The sequence below is a fragment of the Odocoileus virginianus genome, chromosome 30 (assembly GCF_023699985.2).
Source record: "Odocoileus virginianus isolate 20LAN1187 ecotype Illinois chromosome 30, Ovbor_1.2, whole genome shotgun sequence".
In the NCBI taxonomy this organism is placed as follows: domain Eukaryota; kingdom Metazoa; phylum Chordata; class Mammalia; order Artiodactyla; family Cervidae; genus Odocoileus; species Odocoileus virginianus.
The window spans coordinates 1,685,846-1,712,368 of record NC_069703.1 but is presented as its reverse complement, the minus strand read 5'-3'; the positions used below and the strand labels follow the sequence as shown (position 1 = coordinate 1,712,368).

The 26,523-nt window shown below is 36.3% G+C and overlaps 1 long non-coding RNA gene across 1 annotated transcript; it reads right to left on the bottom strand.

Annotated features, from left to right (window-relative positions):
* Window positions 1-357: 357 nt before the first annotated feature.
* Window positions 358-23,017, bottom strand: LOC110138659 (uncharacterized). The gene is made up of 3 exons (XR_002314252.2): window positions 22,922-23,017; window positions 644-819; window positions 358-493 (listed from the first exon to the last, which is right to left on the bottom strand). It is a non-coding gene; the product is annotated as an uncharacterized lncRNA (long non-coding RNA).
* Between the last annotated feature and the right edge of the window lie 3,506 nt (window positions 23,018-26,523).

Here is a 26,523-nt window from a genome sequence, read left to right as displayed (position 1 = left end):
CACATCCAACCACATTTACAAATATATATATTTTGGTCTTGTAGTCATCTGTAACTTTTAAAATTTCTCTCTCCCCTACCCTTGTTCCTCGTTTCACTCCCCACACCACAACACACAAGCACGCACACACATGCATGCACACTCACACCCTAAACCATTTCTAGGACATTTTATTTTGAGATTTCCTTCTGTAACCCATAAATCTCCTCATTTTGGAAAAACAAAAGAATCTTCCTGTTAACCATAATCTCTCTAAGGCAAAACCTAAAGTTTATGTATCTTTATAACTGACTTTTCAGGTATAAAATAAAAGCTTTTTAATCATTTGGTGACTTTTCCTTACTTTTTTATCTGGTTTTCTCAGTAGAGTTCTGATGTATTTCTGTTGGCTTCTCCAAGTGTTCTTTTCATATTGACTTACTCTATCTTGAGTCACGTGATTTTACATTTCAGAAATGTCTAATAATTCTCTTGGTTAGTGCTCCACCATGCCCTGTAAGACATTTTACTAATGTTATAGTCATCATAACCATATTCTTCCTACTACTTATTTTGTGGGTCTTTTAAATTTTCTCTCCTTTACTTTACAGTTAATTGTACTCTTATTCTTTATGGAAATGGGTATATGCTACATTATTAATACCTGTCTCATATCTTTACATGAACATGTAACCTGGTGAGTGAGCCTTCTTTTTCAGCTTCTTAGGAAATTATCTTAAATGCTGTCAGTTCCTGAATACTCTCCAATGTGAAGATTTAAAGAAAGAGAAGGCTGTCTCATCCTGGTGTGGAATTCTCAGAGACACCAGGCATCAACATCTGTAGAAAAGACAGACTGTACACTAGGCTGTCTTCTGGGGCTATACTGGATGAGAATAGGAGTCAGTTTTTAAGTAGGCTGATCATCATGATAAAAGGATTGACATATTTTTATTCTTTTGAGAAGAATGAGAGAGAATTCTGACCCACTTATCCCAAATGATTACATAACATGCAGTTATTAGTGGTAATAGAAAGTGGAAGTGAAGAAATTCTCGGGAAATCTCTGTACCTCATTTTAAGCATAATTTAAATGTCAATGATAAGAAATATTTAATTTAGCTTTTACTAAAGCCTTTTCTTTGGAACATTAATTCTGTTTTATGTCCTCAAAAAAGAAAAGAAAAGTAAAACTTCCCAGAGCAATAAGTTTGAGCCATGCTGGGTTCAACAGAGTTTAAACCAGTTTCTGTATTGTAGGACAGTTAGAAGCCTTTAATACCCTTGTGTGCACTGTGAATGTCTAAAAAGGGAGATATAATATCCAGCATTCTCCAAAGTATTGGATTAAAGCAGTCTTTTTTTTTTCAAGAAGATTCTTACAGATGAATTTTATAGAAGATGAATTTTAATTTTCCATACATTGGAAAATGCTGCCCAAATCAGAATTGGTAATAGATGGAAAATTTGTATGATTGCATTAAATCTTCTTTCTCTTCCTCAATAAACCTGCCAGAAGGAATCAAAATTACGAAGGGCAAGTAAACTTATGGGAGAAGAAATAAAAAATCCCGAATAATCAGTCTGAAACTGCTTCAGAGTGAACCATACTTATAGAAAAAAAATTGGCCTCCAGATTGTTCTGCAAATAGGCTATTTACAGGAAATGGAAATCAAGACATGCCCCCACCAAACACCTTTTTAAAAGTGAACAGCTACATTTGCTAAGCAATAATGCTTTCTTCTCCCTCTCCATAGCCAAGGGTGCTCACCAGTATTCAGTCGGCTGGTGGCTGGGAAAAAGTCCAACAGAACCATGGGTGAGCACTTCCCCACTCAGAACAAGCGATCACATTGATTAGTAGCTGCTCTGTAGGAGCTGGGAGACAGATGCCTTATTCTAATTACAGTTTTAGCACCTTCCACTCCACATTTCCCTGCTGCTGAGGGTTCTGTGAAGTCTTTGCAGATGCTTATCATTACCAGTTAAACTCCATTTTGAATACAAAGTAGCATTATTACCTCATGGGAACTCAAAAGAGTCCCGGCTAAATTTGCAGGATGCAGCCCCAGACTTCACCTGAGTAATACAAAGGAGGCACTCTGTATCTGAGTAACACAAAGGAGTCCCTCATCGCCTCACAGAGATGAAGCCTCAGAGGGCCTCTGATGGCTTCACTTATCTCATACTGCAGCATGAATAGAACAAGGAACCACATTTGTGCAGATGGTTCCTGGCCTCTGGACTCAGCGATCAAGCGAAAATCAGGGAAGCCAAGGAAACTGGGCCACCTCCTGTGGAAAGTTCACTTCACAGTGAGCTGGCCATGACACGCTTTCTGGCACCTCAGTTTCTTTCAGGAATTCTTTCTCTTTAACCTCTTGTGATTTTTTGTTTGTTTTGTTTTTCCTAAATCAATCTCCTTTTTCCTTCTGAATGCTTTTTCTTGGGACTGGAATTCATTCCCAGGGTTTCAGCCATCAGCTCTAATTGGACAACTAACAAAGTATATGCCTAAACCTTTGGCTTCTCTCATGAACTACAGAGTCGTTTTTCATCCTAGTGGTGAACATCTTCACATGAGTATTTAACTGGTGACTCACATCAGCACATCAAAAAGAGAACATTTCCATTTCCACTCCTCTTAAACTTCTTTCTTTCAAGACTTTTTTTTTTTAATGTATCTTACACGTTTGCACTGAGCTAAAGAATATGAAATAGACCATTTCTTCAATAAATACTTTTTGAGACCTAATTATGGACAATAGGCACCCTAGGGGCTGGGAATATAGCAGAAAAACAATTTTAGCCCTCCTGGAGCATATATTCTACTATACTATTACTGAAATAAACACGTCAGACATATACTATGTTGGAAGGCAATAAAGTTATGGAAAAAAGTTAAGCAAATGAAAAACCTCTGAGGAGAACAAATGTTTGCTATATTTTATGAATAGCAAAAACTGAATAGCACTAAAGCAGAATGAACTTGAGGAGAGAAAGTACCTCAAAGACTCAGTGGATCCAGATCATGATACAAAGGTTTCCATGTTTTCGAGCCAATGAATCAGACTGTGTGTGTGAGGGAAAAGTTTTAGGGTTAAGTTGCCTCAATCCAGGTTGCCTTTTATAGTTACCTAGCATATTGGGGGAGCCTGGTGGGCTGCCGTCTATGGGGTCACACAGAGTCGGACACGACTGAAGTGACTTAGCAGCAGCAGCAACATATTTTTAATATCAAAGCTCCAATCTCATATAAAACTGGTTAAACTAAAATCTCTGAGAATGAGACCCAGATACTGGTATCATTTAAAATCTCCCAAGATGATTTTAATATGCAGCCTGTGTTGAGAACCACTGAAATGTGGGCTTACTGGCTATTATAATGGCTTAATACACTCTGAGTAAAGCAGAATGTTTTTATCAGAGACGTGATACGATCCTACACATAGAAACAGATAGCTCTGGCTGGCAGCTAATGTGTGGAAAATAAATTGTGTGAGGAGTGACAAGACTGTACATAGGGAGACCACTTGTGAGCTCTGACAGTAATTTGTGGGAGAAGATGGTATAATGAGCCACAGTGGAAGTGGTGGAGATGGCGAGAAGTGGTCATTTTCTGAAGCTATTTGGAAGACAGTCAACAGGATTCATTATTACATTAAATGTGTGTGACAGAAAGAAAATTCATTGTAACACCAAGGTTTCAGTCTAAGAAGGATGGTGCTGCCATAACTGAAGTGAGGAGTGAAAAGGAATGTGGGAGCAAGCTTAGAAGAAAAGATTAGGAATTGCTTTTGAGCTTGTCTTTTGTCTCTAATTGGAGAAGGAAATGGCAACCCACTACAGTACTCTTGCCTGGAGAATCCCATGGATGGAGGAGCCTGGTAGGCTACAGTCCACGGGGTCGAAAAGAGTCAGACACGACTGAGCGACTTCACTTTGTCTCTAATAGACATAGAACAAAGACCCCAGACTCTGAAGTAGACAAACAGATCTAGAACTCAGGAGTTCAGAGGAGAAATCTAAACTGGAGATGAACATTTGGAAGTTATCAGTAATAAAACCAAGAGACTCTATGAGGGCACTTAAGGAGTGAGTGAAATGAAGAAAAGACATACAAGATCTGACTACCATTGGAACTTAGGGCATGTGAGTAGCCAGTGAGGAAAGAAGGGAACCAGTAGAGTAGTGGGAAAGGAGTATTTCAATTAAGTTTGTTTCTCCCACTATTTTTGCTAAACAAGTAAAATAAGAACTGAGTATTAATTACCTATTGGAATATACATATATTCCAATTACATAACCCAAAGAGATGAAGTGGGAACAACTTTTTAGTACATTGTGTAATAAAAGGGAACAGAGAAGTATACTTGTAACAGAAGAGGAAAGAGGGCTTAAGAAGGTGTGTGATGTTTTTGCAATGACTACAAAGTTTACAGCATGTTTTATGCAATACAAGAGTCAGCTAGAACCATTGCTGGAGATAAGTCCTTGAGTAAATGCAAGGGAATGAAATCTGATAAAGTCATTAAGAGAAGATTCTGAACTTTGCTAAAACCACCAACAGTTTTTCCAAGAAACAAGTGGGATTACAAGGATAAATCAGCATGGTAGGATTACATGGACATTTTTTTCTGATTGCAAACCACTAAATTTTGTAGTGTTTAAAATTCCATTGTCCTTTCATGTAGCTCTTAAGTCAAGAAAAGTTTTGGTGTATAAAATGACTTTCAAATTCTTCTAGGTTCGACCGGTTTGATGTTTTTTTGTTTGTTTTAATTGTAACATCTTGATTTTTCAGAGCCAGAGTTACTTATCTCTCTTCATTTTCTAAGTCACCCATATGTCCCATAATTTAGTAGTTTTCTAAACAATTATCCTTCAAAAATAGATAATATGTTTTGTGAAATAACAACCTGTGTGAGTTTACTTTGAGAAAAGCATGAGTCAGATACAATGAGTTTTCTCTCCCTGTCTAAGAGCCCTCACAAACACTTTGTCCCCAAGCTCTCAGCTTTCTTCAAAGAGTCTTAATCCTCTGCTTCCAATGGACATCAATTCAGGTTGAATAAGGCATAAAAGAGTCATGCCTCTGCTTTAACATATGTTAGACTTATTATATAACTTTCAAAAGATCTACTAAAAATATCCGTGTTTATCTCTCATGTAGGAGAACATTATATTAGTTCATGAAAAAGTGGAATTTATTAAACTACTGATTATATTTAAGTATTAGTCAATGGAGGAGTTTATGAATAGTCTCAGTGCAGGAGACTTCAGAGACACAGGTTCAATCTCTGGGTCTGGAAGATTCCCTGGAGGAGGGTATGGCAACCCACTCCAGTATTCTTGTCTGGAGAATCCTGTGGACAGAGGAGCCTGGGTCTCAAAAAGTCAGACATGACTGAGCAACTTAGCACAGCACATTAGTCAATGGAATACTGATATTTGCAATCATGGAAACTTTCTTCCATGTAATGACCAAAAAAAGCTTAGATCAATACTTTTTGGCAAATCCTACAATTAAAGTATTGCTTATCATTTTGCTGTGAAGAAAAAGTTTAAAATTCTTATATCAGATCTTGTTATTTTTTACTGTGTCTGGTATTATGGGATCACATTGAATAATCCCAGATGAGATCTGGCTTCCACTATTCCCAGTAATCTAACAGGAGTGGAGATATAAGAGAAGAACAATAACCTTAATGAGTATAGTTAAAACTTTAATTGATAAATCAATAATAAATTTATTTATTGATAAAAATTGAGTAAAATTGATCAAAACTGTATAAACAGGATTTTACCTGATAGAATTCATTAGAATATAAACTCCATGTAGGCGAGAGCTTTGATTTTTTTGTGTAACAAATCTATCCCCAATACTTAAATTAATACCTGGTTCATGTTTATAGTTCGGTATGTATTGTCAAGTGCACGTTGAATAACGAATGTGTAGATAATTTTTCCTGCTTACAGTCTGTCTTTAGTTATGAAATGTATGCCAAAGGCTGAAAAACAAAGTATTGTTGCTACCTGGGGAAGCTATGTTTTCTTAGCCCTCTTCTCTTTATTTAGTTTGAAATTATCTTGGGCTGCTTATGTTCCAAGTTAGATTTTCTAGACCTCTCAGGGATTCTTTGGACTGCCCAACACTTTTTTTTTTTTTTTAACAAATGTCTTTTTCCTCTTAAATTTGTGAGAGACAAGTTTTGTTCTTGAAACTAGGAATCCTGGCAGAGAATCCTTGTGCATCTTGGAGCCCAGAGAAGGGTTTAACCCAGGAACATAACTAGACTTCACAGCTCACGGCCCCATCTCTCCTTTATTGGAACTTTCTCCCCTTAGGGCAAAGGAAAGGATTTGGGGAGAGAATCAGAATAAATTGTAAATTTGATGCTAATAATTCTTTGACTTTCCTAGCAACTTTTGTTCCCCACAGAGCTCATAATGTTTTACAAACCCAGCATTTTGTTCTGTGGCTATTATTCCAAAGGACATTACACTTGAGGAGAATATGCATTTCTGTAGAAAAATTGCCAACAAACTGTTGCATGTGAATAGAAACCAAAGAAACCTTGCTTCTGACTCACAGTTACAAGAACATTCTTTTGCTTGCTTGATGATATTAATAGTCATGAGGGTGATATTTTAATACTACATGTATGCATTACAGAAGCATAACCTCTAGAAACAGTCCCTGAGTTATTTCAACTACTTGAACTTTCAAATGAAGGGAGTTGTTTTGATATTCTGAACGGTTAACAGTCATTGTTTCAGGTTTCTTTTTTTCTTTCAAAGTATGCAGCATCATAATACACAATGAAAATGTCTGTTTCTTTATTTCTTATATGTGTCTCTATATTGCTAGCAATTTTTACTAAAATGAAAGTTTTAAAAAATCACATAAACGTGAGCCACAGAATTTTGATTCATTTAGACAACAAGCCAGAAAATTCATTTTGGCCTCCCTCCCACCATTGTGGTTTCCAAATCTTATCTTCAATTGTGTAATCAACCGTAGTGTCTATGCATACATGAATGTGTGGCAAATCACTTCAGTCATGTCCAACTCTTTGCGACCCTATAGACTGTAGCCCTCCAGGCTCCTATGTCCAGGGGATTCTCCAGGCAAGAATACTGGGGTAGGTTGCGATTCCCTCCTCCAGGGGATCTTCCTGACCCAGGGATAGAACCCACATCTCTTACATCTCCCGCATTGGTAAGCAGGCTCTTTACCACTAGAGCCACCTGTCCCATAGTGTCTATAATTTAACTAACAAATTATTGATTCAGTGATTCCTATAGTAGGCAACCTCTAGGAAGATTCCCAATCACTCTTTTCTCCTGGTGTTCACACTCATGTAGGTCCAGGCCTACATTGTGCTAGGGATGACTTGTATGACCAATAACACATGCTGTAATGTTATAAATATTTCACTTCTGGGATTAGGTTATAAAAGACTGCAGCTTCCATCTCAGATCCTCTCTCTCTCTTTCTCTCTCCTTGTGAAAAGCCCACGTGTTGAGGGACTGCGGGCTGGACAACAAGCAGCACAGAACTGAGAAAGCAAGGTCTGTCGATAAACACATGAGCTTGTAGAGCCTTGATCTGACCGCAGTTCCAGTTTCCAGCTTGACTGACTGCAACCTTGTAAGCCAGCACTATGCTAAGCTGCTAATGGATTCCTGGCCTTCAGAAATTGTGAAAATAATATAAATTTTTGTTTTAAGCTGATAAATTTCAAAGTAATTTGCTATATAACTATGCAGAGCTAATACCGTTTTCATGGTGCAAATCTGATAGAAAAACTCTTCTATACAAACAAAAATGTCTAGGTATATATTTGGTTTGTCCATGAGACATCAGATGGGAGATGCCTCATTGGTTATCATCCATAGTTAGTTCCTCCATTCTGAATTTCATTTACAATTCACATTTAGCTTTTGATAACATTAAGAAAAATTAGATGAAAGAAATTTTGAACACTATTTAAACAACCCCCCATACATCTGTAATAACTAATCTTTAAAAGATCATTTTGTTTTAAAGTATAATCAAAAATTTAGTTCTCTATTAATGTCTATGCTTATGAGTAAGACATGAATATAAAGGGAATTTCTCGAGGAAATCTTAAAAACTTTCCATCAAATCTTTAGTATCCTTAGTTATTTTGATTCTTTGTAGGATAAATCAAGAGTCTACCATGGGGCAAATGCTATTCTAGTCAAAGGGAATAAGATAGCAATAAATGAAACACCCTGGAGAAGTAAATTGCAATCCACTCCATTCTTCTTGCCTGGAAAATTCCATGGATAGAGGAGCCTGCCAGGCTACAATCAGTGGGTTCACAGAGAGTCAACCACAACTGAGTGACTGAGCAAACAAAACAAAACTTTTCCCACCAGAAGTTTATATTCCAACAAATTCTTCAAGGGATTCAGAACAAATTCTTTAGCCAATGTCAGTAAGATTATGATCCCATATGATGTTGTATTTTTTTGTGTGGAACAAAATATTTATTTATATAGTATAGAAGTTTGTCTTTCCATGAAGGACATTCGTTAGTTTAATGACACAGTGTGTATCTTCACCCTTTATCGTAGGGCTGCATATTTCCTTGTGGCATCCCACCCAGCCCCCACTCTCATTTCTTTTATTTTATTTTTTTTCATTTCTTTTAATCAGGCTAAAAATTCAGTAACTTTATATGTATATTTGAAAATCCAAATATCTGAAGTTTAAAGAGTAGTAGCTGCTTAGGCCAAATGAAGTTTAATGTTTGTGCATTTTTTCTCTGTTAAACTCTAGTATATCATAACATCTTATTTTTATATTGTTCCTCTTATACACATTAATATGATAGAGCTATACATGCAGTAGCTGCTTTTATATGTTCCATTGTTAAAAAATAGACTTTTCAAATTCTCTGCCTTTTAAAGGTGTAGTTAGATATCCTATTTTGGTTTTGCTTTGGTGGGTGCAGGTTAAAATGTGATTCTCAGGATACTGCCTTGTGATGAGACAGTTAGGAAACCTAGTGCAGATGACCCGATGTAGTGAGAGGGACTCATTCCATCTGCCAGGATTATACAGAAAGAGTGAAAAGCTACCATCTGTATGCTTTGTCAAATGTAATGTATTGCACCTTGAGGATAGGAAAAGATATTCTGTATATATGATAAAAAATGGTTTGCAGTGAGAGATGAGCAGGATGCCAGAAAGAAAAAGAATGGCTTGAATTTAAAACATGTTTATCATTTGAATGGATTACCTATTCTTGATGACTGCATCCATTGACAAGGAAGGAAAACCTTGAGTATTTGGAAGACGTTGTCAGAAAAAGAGGATCAGTTTTCTCAAAATGCAAAGTAGCTCTGAGTATATCTCTTGGAGCTTTTCATGGTCTGTCAGTGACTCATGCTATACCCAACTATAGCTTTGCATTTTTTCCAAGTTTGTGAAGACAGTATATGACTCATTGACAAACAATAGCATATTCTCCTCAATATAGCAGGGGGCATGAGAAACAAACATCGGCGAACTAAGTTGTGAAGAACTAATTTAAGAGTTAAGATGCCTCTGTCCACCTCCATCTGTACATCCCTTCTCCTGCAAAATGTTTACTTGTTCTTTAAGCAGAAAGAGAAAAATATACTGTGTCACAATAGAAATATAGTTTTAGAATGCCAGCAGAACATTCTCAACCACGTATCACTGGGTTCATATGTTTCCCATCACAGGCAAAGCTGAAACATAATGCTTTGCTATTGTATGGTTGTTAATATATGTAATTTATATTGTGCATCTTTCAAAATATAAGGATAAAGTAAAGGACTGACAGAGAACTAAAATATAGTAGACATTTGGCTGTACTAATATACTGATCTAGAATGAAATCAAATTTGAATTTTATCTAAATCTTAAATATATTGATTTCTTGTATGCATTTTCTTTATGTTTATATATTAGTGTTTATCTTAATATATGCTTCTTTCTTTTGATCTCAGGTAAAACCAAAAATGAATGTCATCTGTTTATGTTTCAAACTTTATTATATACATTTCCAAGAGTTCTTTTTGTTTCATGTAGTTATCTTTCAGGATGTCCAGCACATGTTTTCATTCTGTAGAATATAGAAAGTCCCATTTTTTCTTGAGCAGTAAACAGTTGAATTTTGTTTGTTTGTTTCTATTTAATAATGTAATAATAGAGCAAAAATTTTTATGCTGTCTATTGGGAAAGAAATAGTTCCGATTATTGAAATTTTCTGTTTTACCACACCAGTTAGTCAAGAATGTCTCACGAATTCTTATATTTCATATCACATTATATCTATCTGCTTTTTTAATGAAGTTTCACCACAGACTAAGCAGGAAGCAATAATGAATGAAAATTTCCAACATGTTATGTCTCCAGTATGATTACTCCATGAATATTATTGATTCTAGTGATTTTCTATGGAGAGATCTTTTTGTGTTATTGTTAGAGTTCTGTACATATGTATGTTTATGTGTGTGTTTGTGTCTGTGTGTGTGTATGACTTGATATTCTACAACTACTCTTCAAACATAAATTCAGTGTTTTGCTAGTGTCCTGGGGAAACTTCAAGTTCAGCCTCAGTCAATACAACAAGTCTAATAGTCTTGAAAACCAATATCTACTTTCTGCATGAGCACATCTATTTTTTACATTTAAAAAAATAAGATAGATATAGAATCAACTATGTTCCAGACACTGTCTTATTGCTGCAGTTATCCACAAGAGAACTGTGAGTGTTGATTCCCAAAGAGATTCCTTTCTCCTTGGAGAAATGAACCAAATAAATAACTAGACAATGGTAGGATGTGTATCAAAGTAAAATCAAATCAATAGAAGGCAAAGAGAGACTATCTGTTCGTTAGAAACTCAGAAAAGAACTCACAAAAGAAACAATATTTGAGCTAGAAGCCAAGGAATTTTTGCCACATAACTAAAAACTAAATGAGAAAGTGTAATCCAAGAAAGCATAGGAGAAGTAATAAGTGTTTAAAAGTATGAGTGTGCATGGTAATCCAAATAAATCAGTTTTCCAGAACTTACATGTAAGAGACATGAAGTGACTGGAAAGACAAAAGTAGACACCTGAAATGTACTTTGTGATGAACTCTGTGAAGGCTTTCAATGTGTTTCAAGGTTTAGGTGTTATCCTCCAGGTGAAAGCAAAACTAAATGTTTCCAAAGAGAAAAACATACTCGTATACATATTTCAATAAGTTCTTTTGAAAGTAAAATAAAGGATGAACATTAATTCTCTGATTAATGTGGCATGGATATCAGTAAGCTGGGTATCATAATAGTGCAAGTGAAAGATAAATAGGGTCTGCCTTAAACTCAGTGGTAGGCAGTGGATTGGGAGTGGGCAATTTAACTTTCTTTAAAGTTTATAATTTTCCAGACCAGATATATCCATTTCCTTTAATTATCTATCATATGACATGATTTTCACCCTATTAGTTTAGCAGTTATCTTCCAGATATGCTCCATTTTCTCCAGGTTTGTCTTATACTCATATTTTCATGATTTTATTGAAACATATTTTCTGTTTATAGTAACAGTTCTATGTCACACATTTTTATTTCCTATTGTAGAAAAATAACACCTTCTTTACCTGTTTCAAATATACCCATAATGCTAACACGTCAATTTTCTCTCATCTTTCTCAAATTGCCTAGCGTAAATCAGAGAATTAATACCACAAAAGCAATTATAAAAGGGGTAGTTGTAGCAAGAAGAAACTCCATCTAAATAAAACTTAACAATCAGACTGGTAAAATACAATTAAAAAGTTGTAATTAATTAGTTCTTCTCAGGAAATATGAAGATAGGCATACACAACATTTCTCTAATTCTAAATAAGTCATATTGATTTGAGTAACAAATCTTCTTAACCTTCTCGTTATACAGAGAAAGAACATAGGTCGGAACTTAACAGTCCAATGCTTTAGTTAAAACTTTTAAAAGAAAAAGTGAAATTAATGTATTACATGCCCGATTTTAACCTAAAATGACCAAGATAAATTAATACAGAATAGCATATTTTTTTAGACAACTGACAATATAGGCTATTGGGTTGAATTTTTTAAACTAATTTAAAATTTTTTCATGGATACAGTCAAAATCTCTACATTTTAACATCTTTTTTTTTCCTAGGGCCTAGAGTTCTGGACTTGGCATGCTTTTTTGTTGGTTAGTGACTAAAGCTGCGTTTATTATATCTCCTTCTGAATTTTAAGAATTGATTTCTTTGTAGAGAATTGGAGAGTGATTACTGCCTAGATAATTAGTCAAGAGCACTGTTTGATTTATATGTATCTGCATTTCTTAGGCAAGTGCGAAAATGTAGCTGTAACTTTCCCAGTTTCACTTCATATGGGCAGCTGACACTTTCAGGGAGAAACTATAATTGCTATCATCATGCAGACTCCTGATTAAACTAAATAATACTCTTATCTCTCAATCTTTGTTTAAAAAGATGAGTGTATTAACATAGATGTGTAGTTTTCATCTTTGATATGGTTGTGAGAAAAGCACAGAGGTTTTCATTTCAAGGGAGCAATTAGAGAAGTGCATGGAATCTTAATTTCTCAATGTGCTCAATAGCAAAGGAGGACATCTGGCTGTAAGCAGACCAACATGCAATCAAATTAACATTATGAGAATATCACTGGCTATTCCCATTTTCTTCCCAACATAAACTATCTTTGAATTCTTTGTAGTTTAAAATATGATCATTTAATTTAGATTCTCAACCAAGAATCTCATCTCCAAAGATCGTTAAAGTCCTAATCATTTTGAAAAGCAACTGTGTTTATTTCTCTCAGCAAGTTTGAGTAGGGTTGATGGAGCAAACAGAGAAGTTGTCATGATAAGGCTCAGATAGCATTGTTTCTGGCTCCATTTTCCCCACAGGGACCAGAGCCTGTCCATCTTTAAAAGGGTAAGGGGCAAGATTATCCTTTCACTTGGAGGATTGAGACTTCAGTCTCCATGAGTTTTTGTGACATCCTATAATATTCCTAGCACGTACTATGTCTGCAAGGGACTAGGCAGCTGGCTTTGAGATTAATCCTTGATGAATGAAAATCATAGCTACTCAGGAGTGTAATCAATATTAGAAACAAATATATACAGTCACACTTCAAAAGATTAGTAGGTTTTTGTAAATAATGAAAATTGATGTCCATGATTCAGACCTTTGAGTAAATATGATACATGTGTGAAATCATATTACTTTGTAAATGGTGATCAACTTATTAGCTAATATTTGAACTCTAATTCAACTGTGCACACATGTGTGTGTGAGTTTCTGAGTGTACAGTGTAAGTACATTCTGGGAAACATTTCTTATTTCAGCAAATACATTTTTCTGACTATCTGGGTTGTATTGTTATTTCTAAAGCTACAAATCTATACCTCACATGTCAGGCACTGTTCAGTGGTCTTCATCATCCATTATTCAAAAATAAATGCTAATTACTTGTTATGACAGCAAAGCCATTTAAACAAAGTGATAAAGAATATGCAATAATAAGTCTCTTCCTAGTCTAAATTCCAAGAACTCTGCTTAAGAAGTAACACTCAATAGTTTATTGTTTATATTTCCAAAAATTTTCTACATAGTTATATTTAGACAAGGTATAATATTTTTCAATCCCAAAGAGGAGCAATACCAAAGAATGCTCAAACTGCCATATAATTGCACTCATTTCATATGATAGCAAGGTTATGGTTTCAGTAGCATGTGAAATACTGGGTTTAGAAAAGTTCGAGTTTGGAAAAGGCAGAGGAACCAGAGATTAAATTGCCTATATTCAGTGGATCATGGAGAAAGCAAGGGAATTCCAGAAAAACATTCAATTTTACTTCACTGACTACACTAAAGTCTTGACCATGTGGGTCACAGAAAATTATGGAAAATTCTTCAAAACATGGAGTACCAGACCACCTTATTTGTCTCATGAGAAACCCGTATGTGGGTCAAAAAGCAACAGTTAGAACCAGATATGGAACAACGGAATGGTTCAAGATTGTGAACAGAATATGACAAGGCTGTATATTGCTATTTAACTTACATGCAGAGTACATCGTGTGAAATGCCATACTGGATGAATCACAAGCTGGGATCAAGATTCCCAGGAGAAATATCAACAACCTCAGAGATGCAGATGATACCACTCTAATGGAAGAATATGAAGAACTAAGAGCCTTCTTGATGAAGGTGAAAGAAGAGGGTGAAACCTGGCTTGAAACTCAACATTTAAAAAAAAAAAAAAACTAAGAAAAGCATTTCATCCCATCACTTCAGGGCAAATAGAACGGGAAAAAGAGGAAGCAGGGATAGATTTTATTTTCTTGGGCTCCAAAATCACTGTGGACAGTGAATGCAGCCATGAAATCAAGAGACACTTGTTCCTTGGGAAGAAAGCTATGACAGACCTAGACAGCGTATTGAAAAGCAGAGATATCACTTTACCAACAAAGGTCTACATAGCCAAAGCTATTGTTTTTTCAGTAGTTGTGTAGAGATGTGAGAGTTGGTTCATAAACAAGGCTGAGCACAAAAGAACTGACACTTTCGAACTGTGATTTGAGAAGACTCTTGAGAGTTCCTTGGACATCAAGGAGATCAAGCCAGTTAATCCTAAATGAAATCAAACCTGAATATTCATTGGAAGGACTGTTGCTGAAGCTCAAGCTCCAAAACTTAGGCCATGTGATTCTAAGAGCTGACTCATTAGAAAAGAGCCTGATGCTGGGAGAGATTGAAGGCAAAAGGAGAAGATGGCAGAGGATGAGGTGGTTAGAGAGCATCACCGACTCAATGGACATGAATTTGAGCAGACTCCAGGAGACAGAGGAGGACAGAGGGGCTTGGCACACTACAGTCCATGGGATCATAAAGAGTCAAACACGACTTAGCGACTGAACAGTGACCACAATGATATTTTTGTTTTCTAACTTTAATTATTAATAACACATTTATATTTTTAAAGTATTTTACTTCAATTGTTAATACAATGGAAAATCTAGATTATTCCAATGGAAAGTGATTACAATTAACTTAGTCAAGTTTTGTTTTCACAAAGCATTCTTGGATACAGTTCTAAAATATAAAATGACATTAAGATTTCAAGTATAGAAGAAAGGAAGAACAAAATTAAATTAACAATTTCAATAGAAATGTTGAAAAATACAAATCTTATTTTAGAAAATGCTATATAAGGAAACTCAATACAAGGTGAATATTACATATTAAGGATACATTATGCTACAAGTAAAGAAAGGTTAACAAAAATCAGGGGGAAACCAATAGCCATATAGCTTTAGTGTTTTGGAGGGGGAGATGGGATAGTATTATGAATATGTTGGGAACTTGGCAGTATTTCAAAGAACTGAATTTTAAATATAAATGTGGTCATGTGTAGAAACACTCTTATCACTTGGTCTTGGGGGCAAGTTTGTAATCATTTGTACCAAAATATTTCTCCAAGCATTTCTATTACATACTAGAGAAATTCTAATAAATCAGAATCACAGGGAAAGGGGAAAAATAAAGAAATGCAGGAGATAGAGGGATATCCAGAGTTGAAAATATGAGATATTCAAAGTGGAATAGTGAGAGGTACAGACGAAAAATAAGAACAATAAAGTCCCTTTCTTCCATTGTCACGCTCAAGTAAAATCAGAAAATGAGCAGTGTCTCTTTAGGGTTTCCCTAAGGCCCAAAGGATGACAGTCATTTATCTCTTGAAGTTCTCTCCTAGCTATTCCCAATCCTCTATTACCCTAGGGAGCATTTTTTTCTCTGTAATAATAACTTTTCCTCTCTTATCTAGTAATAATAATAAATAGCACCAACAAAATAAAAATGATTGATTTAAATTCTAGCCCCTTAGGACTCTGTTTTAGTATGAGAAAATTCTTGCAATGAAAATAGAAATTTTGATAACCCTTTCATGCTAACCTGGTTTTGTAATTCATTAATAGTCAAAATTATAATCACTGAAACAGTCAGCAGAAGAGAAAGCAGCCTTATACTGTTTCTCATAAAATACTTGTGGCATGAAACCTTATGAAATTTTAATCCATTAAGCATGTCAAGAAGTAGGAATCTTGAAAATGTCAAGCAGCATTCATTCATATTTGGAAGAAGGAATAAAGCAAATTTTGACTTATAAAGGAATTTTTACATATATGTATAAAATATTTAAATATTTAGATAATTGGAGCAGGATTAAAATACCAAGTAATGTTGAAGATTAGAGTTTCAATAAAAGAGGAAAAGATGTCAGTGGTAAAAACTGAGGAAAAATCATGTTACATTCAGCATTGCCTTTTAGTTGTTCAATGTATTAGAATAAACATTTGAGATAATACATAATAAATATACTTTTTAACAGGACTGAGTGTCAAGTAAAAAGGAGAGCCAGTGTGAACAATGGAACCAGAAAGAATAAAACGAAAGAGGAAAGTTCTTTGTTAGGTTGGGAAGATTTTAAACTACAAAAAAACTGAGAGCCAGATTGGTAAAAAGAGAGAGCCAAGGAAAATGAAATAACAGGATATAATGAGATAAGAAAGTGTTATAAGGAAGAGAAAGCATGACATTCTCCCAAAATAAGATCATAATATAACAGAAATTCACAGGCAGATTTGCAATTTTGCTCCTAAGAAATTGGATATATCTGCGTAGCCTCGGCAATCAATCAATGTGTGTCAATAATATCCAAATTTTTAAATGTCAGCAGAAATAGCGTGTTTTCATGTTTGTCCGTTCTTGGCTAACGAGGTAATTGCATGAAGCCTGTGTTTGGAATGCACTGAATACATGAAAATGCATTTCAATTAGAGTCGACTTCAACTGGTACTGATGTTACTGATTTAAAAGATGCAATTTTAGTACCTCTATTTGTCACACTTTTCCCTGTTCATTTAAGTACTGTTTGACTTGATAGATTTTATTCTGAATATATTTGCTGCTTAGCAATAGCATTTTTAAACTAAACAATCAAGAAAATTCTTTTAATGTTTTGTACCCTCACAAAACATATGGAATATGGAATTAGGATTTACAAATATTCCAAAGAGGTATAAAAACTGAAACAACTTGATCTTTTTATAGCTATGCTACATTTGCTAATTTCCCTTTTAAATTCCATATTTAAGGCAGTATGTTAAAAGTCAGTAGTAGTAGTAGAAAAGATTAATTTAGAAGTGACCACTCAAAACAGTTACAATAAACATTTATTGACTCCTTCGGCCTAAAGCAGAATGTCTGTAAATTGCTTATGATAATGTTAATTCTTAGATGAAATAAGGAAACATCCACATACAAACTAAAAATAATAAGCACATTGTTTAGTGAGAGGGCTCTGGAAGATAGCTCAGAAATTTTTTTTTTTTTTTAACAAAATATTAACTAGTCTCCCACATAAAGCTTCCCTGACAGGTCAGTTGGTAAAGAATCCGCCTGCAATGCAGGAGACCCCGGTTCAATTCCTGTGTTGGGAAGAACCCTTGAAGAAGGGATAGGCTACCCACTCCAGTATTATTGGGCTTCCCTTGTAGCTCAACTGGTAAAGAATCTGCCTGCAATGTGGGAAACCTGGGTTGGATCATTGGGTTGGGAGGATTCCTTGGAGAAGGGAAAGGCTACCCATTTCAGTATTCTGGCTTGGAGAACTCCATGGACTGTATAGTCTATGGGGTTGCAAAGAGTCGGACATGACTGAGCGACTTTCACTTTCACTCCCATATAAAGAGTTGGACAGTTTTAAGTTAGGAATTCTTTAGGGAGTTGAAAAGAAAAAAACAGACTATATAGTTTTAGTAAAAATTCCTCATGTTTCAAAAAGTATTTTCAGCTGGAGATATCCCAGTTGGTTTGATAAAGAATGGTGCACTAAATACAGATGCACTGTTTTGACTGCTATTAACTACAGACAGTAACAAATTTTAAAATGTGAAATAGGCCCATGAGATTCCAGTAATTCCTATTGACTTCAGCCCTGACTGACAATGAATTCTTATTCACATAAATGAGCATAAAAATATTTTGTCAAATGAAAATATAATTATGACTGCTTCATATTTACAGAAGCACACTTCAGTTGGCCCTTCCCACCTAAAATAACTAGACTTCAATCCAGCGATTATTTTATCTGTCATATACAATACTACATATTAAATTAGCATTAAAGGGAAAAAAGAAGACATGCTATGCTCCAATACTAGGGAGTTCACAAATAGGTGAGTAACAGAAAAGAGAAATTTAAGATTCTCTCATGATCTCACTGGTCTTGCCAGGTGGCTCAGTGATAAAGAACCCACCTGCCAATTCAGAGATGAGGGTTCAATCCCTGGGTCAGGAAGATCCTCTGTAGGAGGAAATAGCAACCCACCCCAGTACTCTTGCCTAGAAAATCCCATGGACAGAGTAGCCTGGCAGGCTACAGTCTCTGGGATCTCAAAGAGTTGGACACGACTTAGCAACTAAAAAACAACATGATCTCACTGACCCTCAACTTTGAATCATAGGACTTTCAGTTCTTTCTTCTGGAATAAAGGCATCTTTGATTCTTTATTAGGGTAATACCTCCTCCTCTTGCTTTATTTTTTTTTTTAATTTTTCCATTTATTTTTATTAGTTGGAAGCTAATTACTTTACATCATTACAGTAGTTTTTGTCATACATTGAAATGAATTAGCCACGGATTTACATGTATTCCCCATCCCGGTCCCCCCTCCCACCTCCCTCTCCACCCGATCCCTCTGGGTCTTCCCAGTGCACCAGGCCCGAGCACTTGTCTCATGCACCCAACCTGGGCTGGTGATCTGTTTCACCCTAGATAATATACATGTTTCAATGCTGTTCTCTTGAAACATCCCACCCTCGCCTTCTCCCACAGAGTCCACAAGTCTGTTCTATACATCTGAGTCTCTTTTTCTGTTTTGCATATAGGGTTATCGTTACCATCTTTCTAAAGTCCATATATATGTGTTAGTATACTGTAATGGTCTTTATCTTTCTGGCTTACTTCGCTCTGTATAATGGGCTCCAGTTTCATCCATCTCATTAGAACTGATTCAAATGAATTCTTTTTAATGGCTGAGTAATATTCCATGGTGTATATGTACCACAGCTTCCTCATCCATTCGTCTGCTGATGGGCATCTAGGTTGCTTCCATGTCCTGGCTATTATAAACAGTGCAATAAATGCTGGAGAGGGTGTGGAGAAAAGGGAACCCTCTTACACTGTTGGTGGGAATGCAAATTAGTACAGCCACTACGGAAAACAGTGTGGAGATTTCTTAAAAAGCTGGAAATAGAACTGCCATATGACCCAGCAATCCCACTTCTGGGCATACACACCAAAGAAACCAGATCTGAAAGAGACACGTGCACTCCTCTTGCTTTAAATCTCACACTTCCTTGGGTGTGGCTGCATTTACACATGAGACTAGGCTAGCTCTCAGATATAGTTACTATCTTGGCCCTATTTGCCTTTCCTTAATAGTACCCATCACAATTGCAGTAAATTATATGTACACTGTGAAGATATGGAGGATTTGGTTCCTGATCATGTAAATAAAGCAAACATTTCAGTTAAAAGAAAGTCATGGGACCGGGATGGGGAATACAGGTAAATCCATGGCTAATTCATTTCAATGTATGACAAAAACCACTGCAATGTTGTAAAGTAATTAGCCTCCAACTAACAAAAATAAATGGAAAAAAAGAAGAAAGTCATCCAATTCTTTCTTTTTCCAGTGCATGTAAAAGTTATGTTTATACTATGCTAGTCTATTAAGTGTGCAATAGCATTGTGTCTAAAAGTATTGTACATACCCTAATTAATATATAGTATAATCCACCTGCCAATGCAGGAGACACAGGTTTGATCCCTGGTCCAGGAGGATTCCCCATGCTGCAAGGCAACTAAACCCCTATGCCGCAACTACAGAAGTTAGTGTGCCCTAGAGACATGCTCCACAGCAAGAGAAGCCATCGCAATGAGCCCTCACTCAAGACCAACAGAGAAAGCCTGCTCATAGAATGAAAGGCCCAGAACAGCTGAAAATAAAATAAATTAATTGAATTAAAAAATACTTTATTGCTAGGAAATGCTAACCATCATCTGAGTCTTCAGTGAATTATAATATTTTTACAACAGTAACATCAACAGCCATTGATCACAGATTACCATAACAAATCTAATAATAGTGGAAAAGCTCAAAATATTGCAGAATTATCAAAATGTGACTCAGAGACACAAAGTGGGCAAATGCTACTGAAAATAAGACTTCCTCGAAGCTAGGTTGCCACAAATCTTCAATTTGTGAAAAATGCAATATCTGCAAAACACAACAATTTGAAGTACAGATGGGAAAGAACCTGTCTTCAATGCAGGTTCAATCCCTGGGTCAGGAAGCTCCTCTGGAGAAGGAAATGGCAACCAACTCCAGTATTCTTGCCTGGGAAATCCCATGGACAGAGGAACCTGGTGGACTACAGTCCATGGAGTGGCAAAAAATCAACACTACTGAGTGACTCACACTTTCACTTTCACAATGAAGTATGCCTGTAACTGAATAACGTCTTTCTGACAACTAGACAAAAAGCAGAGGGCGAAAAACACTGCTTTCTCATATATGCCTTAATCTCCCCATATGAGTAGATTCCTTTATAAAAAAAAAAAAACAAAAAACAAAACAATGTTGGGTGGATAGTTTATTGGTCATAATTTTAACACTTAATCTCATTTAATTGTACAAGGTAGTAATAATCATTTATACTCGGAAGAAATAAATTCTACAAAGTAATTTGTTCTCAGTCACACAATTATTCAGTGGTATAGCATGTATTTTAATCCTAAACCTGTCCTCTTTCACCACACAGATCAATTAAGGTAATGTTGGCTTGGTAATTACATAATAAATATATTAATAAACACTTCCCAAGTTTTGATCAAGTACTTTTTGTAAATCACTTCATATTTTCTTTATGGGTATTGTCAATCGTGCTAACATAGATCCTCACCATTTTTAGGACTGCAATAATGCCTCATTTTTAAGAATTAGTTTCAGTGTCTGTTTGAATAATGCATTTAGTCCTGTAGAGAAACTAGCTATGGAAGTTTTAACTGTCTGAACTCAATGGAAAATATTATTTATTTTTATTAGGTAATTTTTGTTATCATAGTATAAGTTGTTATCCATAGTAATCTAATATTGGCTGTTAATTGTTGCTATTACAGAATGGCATAGCTGTTGATAGGAACACTAAACAAAATAAGAATAATCACCCATGTTAATTTGTTACGGCAAAGTATTTGGTTCTGAAATAAATGTAGGTATTTATCATTTTCAGTTAGAATGCAAAATTCTTTGAGGGGGGATAAATGATGACATTCTAAAAAATGTAAAAATTGTTGTTTCATTAGAAGACATTGAACTGTTTCTAAGAAAACTAGTAAGCCTGAGTTTGTGACTGTATCAGATCTCCTAACAAAAATAACAGACAATGAAAATTATGGGCTTCCCTGGTGGCGCAGACAGTAAACAAATCTGCCTGCAATGCAGGAGACCTAGATTTACTCTCTGGGTCAGGAATAGCTCCTGGAAAATGAAGTGACTACCCACTCCAGTATTCTTGCCTGGAGAATTTCATGGACAGAGGGGCCTGGCGGGTTACAGTCCATGATGCCTCAGAGTCGGACCCAACTTAGAGACGAACACTTTCACATGACAATTGTACTAAAATAAGTGAAAATTATCAGCATTCCAGAGCTTGAAGTGAGAATTATTCAAGAAACTATGAAATTAAAGACCTCAGACTGTTTTGTTGAAGACATGCCTTGACAACACATAAAATATTGCACAGTCAAATAATCTTTTAAAGAAATATTCTTTAATGTGTTCTTATGGTCATCAAATATAGGCTATTGGACAAGTCACAGTTAAGTGCCTGATTTGCAAATAGAAAGAAAACTCCCCCGCAATAACCTCAGTGATTTTACCAAAAATTTCAAATTGAGAATTTGTAACTCATTACACTAGATTCACAAGAGGGAAAATAGAAGCAAAAATACAAAGTAACGCTTTGAGAGATATAGCTTTTGCTCATATGTAAAGCTTCCATACTGTGTTTGTGCCCTGCTATCCAGATTCAATAATCTTTCCCAGCCTAAAAGATAGTTAGTGAAGTGAAGTCGCTCAGTCATGTCCGACTCTCTGCCACCCCATGGACTGTAGCCTACCAGACTCCTCGGTCCATGGGATTTTCCAGGCAAGAGTACTAGAGTGGGTTGCCATCTCCCCTTCTCCAGGGGATCTTTCCAATCCTGGGATCAAACCCAGGTCTCCTGCGTTGCAGGCAGACGCTTTACCTTCTAAGCCAACAGGGAAGCCCAAAAGATAGTTAAGAAGATTTTGAGTCCAATTAATATCTGTTCCACATTTAAAAAACCTCCAGGCTAATCATGATTTTACTACTTTTTTGTACAACTGTAAGAAAGTAAAGGAGAAATTTTCTTGTGAACCAGTAAGAAAGCAGTAAAATAACTGACGAAATAATAATTTGAAAAATAAATAAATAAAACCATAAAAGTCAGAGGTAGCATATAGGAATGAAAGTTGTAATTTGTACACCATGTCAAGTCGTTTTCTCAAGGCTTTAAAATGAAAATCGCAATAGGGAAGAAAATGCAGCAAATCAGGTATTCTAATCTATTTACTAAAGCTTTCAAAAGAACAACACTGGGGGAAACTTTAAAATATAGCAGCCAAGTCATATACAGCCAGATCGTGACAATTCACCTTTTAAGAGAGCAAAAAATAAAGAGAGAAAAAAAAAAAAATCAAGTGGGAAAGGTAAAGACTTGAAAGACAGCTTTTACCTACAGATCTAGAAATCACTGAAGTGGAGTCAAATGCTTAGCATTTGTGTTCACACTTGACTCACACCAGGGTAGGACGTTAGGAGAAGCAGGACAGTGTGCGCAGTGAATGTCACGTGTAATGGCAGAGCACGCGTGCAGTGTGCGCTGTGAATGTCACGTGTAACGGCAGAGCACGCGTGCAGTGTGCGCAGTGAATGTCACGTGTAACCGCAGAGCACGCGTGCAGTGTGCGCAGTGAATGTCACGTGTAACGGCAGAGCACGCATGCAATGTGCGCAGTGAATGTCACGTGTAACGGCAGAGCATGCATGCAATGTGCGCAGTGAATGTCACGTGTAACGGCAGAGCACGCATGCAATGTGCACAGTGAATGTCACGTGTAACGGCAGAGCACGCATGCAATGTGCACAGTGAATGTCACGTGTAACGGCAGCGCTCGCAGGGCGGCCAGGCCTAGGGCTGAGCGCTGTGCGCCAGTCACAGCTGCGGTCTGAAGAAACTGCGAGGCTCATCAACTTCAAAGGAACGCAGAGAATTTAGACAGACTTCAGAGTAGAATGACAGTAATGGAGACCTCTACGGAAACATTAAACACAATCATTAGCTGGAGAAATCTGAGAAGCTGCATATTTATTGATCTTTAAACAAATTATGGCTTATCCCTCAAAGGAAAGTAGTCCATACTTTTTGCTCCATTGGGCATCACAAAAAGGAAATGAATTTAAATTGCACTAGGAGATATTTAAGTTAGACATAAAGAGATATTTCCAGGTAGAGAGCGAGAGAGTGGTTTAAAAATTAACTTTCTCCGGAGGTCATTAAATGTATGCCATCTTAATTGGGTTAAGTTTAATGCTGTCTCTAATTTTCTATCACGTGTTTCCTTCAGTTCTGTCATATTACAGCCCTTGTTATTCTGGTATTATAACAAATTATATTTTTATTATCTTGTCATCTATTCCTTTGACTGAATGGTTTCACTCTCTCCTTTTAGCAGGAGAAAATATACAAAGAATAAAGCCAAAATGGCTTGTATCAGTCCAGTGCCTTTTTCTTTGTTTTTTTCAGCAGAGATATTTTAGAGAATATTCTTATCTCCACGTTGACTTCACTTTTAGAAAAGATTAGGACAGCTTGACTGCTTCTAGGAAGACTGAAATCTGGGAGAAAGTGAAATAATATTCCAATGATGCATTCAGCGAGTTTCCTGTGGAGTTTTGAAACAGCCCCCTGCCTCTGGCGGGTGGTGTGGGGAGCAGGCTTGGGGAGGCTCACTGCGCTAGTGCCCTCCTCAGGACCAGTGGTTTCCCATCCACAGGATGCCGTTCCTAGTAAGCAAAGAAACCAAGCTGTCTGAGCAGAGTTGAAGCAGTTATCTTCAGGCTTAAAAAATTTAATACTTTTCTTCAGGAAGAGAAGAGAGTCAAAAAAAAAAGTATTATTTTAAATTTAAAAATGAAAAACTTCATTTGTAAGAACTTTTGGCCTAATCTTGAAAGTACTGAATCCAACTAGATAATTCAGGGAGAAATTAAAAGGCCTTCCACTATTCAAACAATCCACTGAACTCTGCCTCTCCTGCCCCTAAGCACTTAGAGTTTTAATGTTCTGAATCAAACTTTCCCTTTATTTATTTAAACCTCAGGCAAGTTTCTAGAGGAAAAATTTTAAATACAAAATATGCATCAAATTGTTGTTCCTACTTGATTTAAACATTTTAAACTGACTCATTTGTCAAGTTGGCAGTTATTAGAAAGATTAGGGTGTTAAATTATAAAAACTTACAGATGCATGGCTTCCCTCGCAGCTCAGTTGGTAAAGGGCTTCCCTTGTAGCTCAGTCAGGAAAGAGTTTGCCTGCAATGCAGGAGACTAGGGTTCAATTTCTGGGTCAGGAAGATCCTCTGGAGAAGGAAATGGCAACCCAATTCTAGTATTCTTGCCTGGAGAATCCCATGATTGGAGGAGCCTGGCAGGCTACAGTCTATGGGGTCGCAAGTGTCGGACAGGATTGAGTGACTAAATACAGGCACACTTACAGATGCATTGTCTTAATGCAACAGTCACTAGCAACATGGGCTTTTCTGGTGATTTGGCTGGTAAAGAATCCGCCTGCAATGTAGGAGACCTGGGTTTGATCCCTGGGTTGGGAAGATCCCCTGGAGAAGGGAAAAGTCTATCCACTCCAGTATTTTGGCCTGGAGAATTCCATAGACTGTATAGTCCATGGGATCACAAAGAGCTGGACATGACTGAGAGATTTTCACTTCACTTCACTTCAGCTATACGTAGCTATTTAAATTTAAATTAAAGTTAAATAACATTTAAAATCTACTTGGTCACACTAGCCACATATCATGTACTCCATACATAGCTGCATGGGGCTGGTGGCTACCATATTGTACAGATATAGTACATTTTCATCATCTAGCAAATTTCTATTGGACAGTGTTGACCTAGATAAATGAAGACATGTATGTGAATATTTATGGCATATGAAACACTCCATGTTTAACTTTATTTTATTCCCTTTATTATAATCCAATTCTCTGTAACATTGTTTCATTACAATGTTAAATGATTTGAATCCATATTAACTAAGTTCTACTCTGGTCTCTGTAATTGACTGAGCCACCTTGGACAAGTCACGTAACCAATTCATCTACTAATTTTTTTCAACAAGTATTTCCTGAGCATCTACTATGGTTAAAGTACTGTGCTGAGCACTGGAGTGAAGGCAGTGACCTAAACAAAGTCCTGGTACTCATGAAACTTACATCCCAGAGAGAGAAGAAAATAGTAGTCAAAAAAATTGTAATATAATAGCACAAAATGTTAATTGCCATAACAAATATTGCACCTTACTAAGTGAATCAGACAGTCCTTTTCATGGAAATGACATTGGGGAGATGAAGACATGTTCATGGAACCTCTCAGACTCACCTGTCTGGGTCTTTCAGACATTAGTTTCTCTCCAGCTATTACTCTGTAAACTAACTTCATGTGGATTCTGACCAACTTCAAGCAGATAAAACATTGCCCCAGAACCACTCTAAATGGTGGCTCACCTGTTGATGGTGAGGCGTGAAACACTGCCTGAATTGCTTGGTACCTATTCACATGCAGTCTGGAAACGCAGAGGAGCCAATGTCTCAGGACGCATATTTTGATTAAAGGGAGATGGGAGCTGAAGAATACGTTCTTTTCACTTTTTCATCCCAGAAGCAAATCCTGAGACACAGTCTTTTATGCCCTCAGAAGCACCATGAGATGGAGATGTTATCTGCACTTGATACTAAGCAGTGGTTGACTTTTTACTTTTCCTCTCTTTACTCCCTTCCCTTTAATCTTTCTTTCCTTCAGCCCTGCCTCCCTGGGACTGCACTCCCAAATTATATCATAACACATAAGGCTTTTCTGTGTGAGAACTCCAGTAAAATTACTAGAGAAAGAGCCTGGTATGCAGAGGGAACTGTTCAAGTTCTTGAATCAGGAGCAGGCTTGGATTATTGAGATCCAGCTAAGTTCTTAAGTCTTGGCTTTCAGGTCTATAAAATGCAATGATTGAATAATTTATCAGTATTTATAAAAATCTGAGGC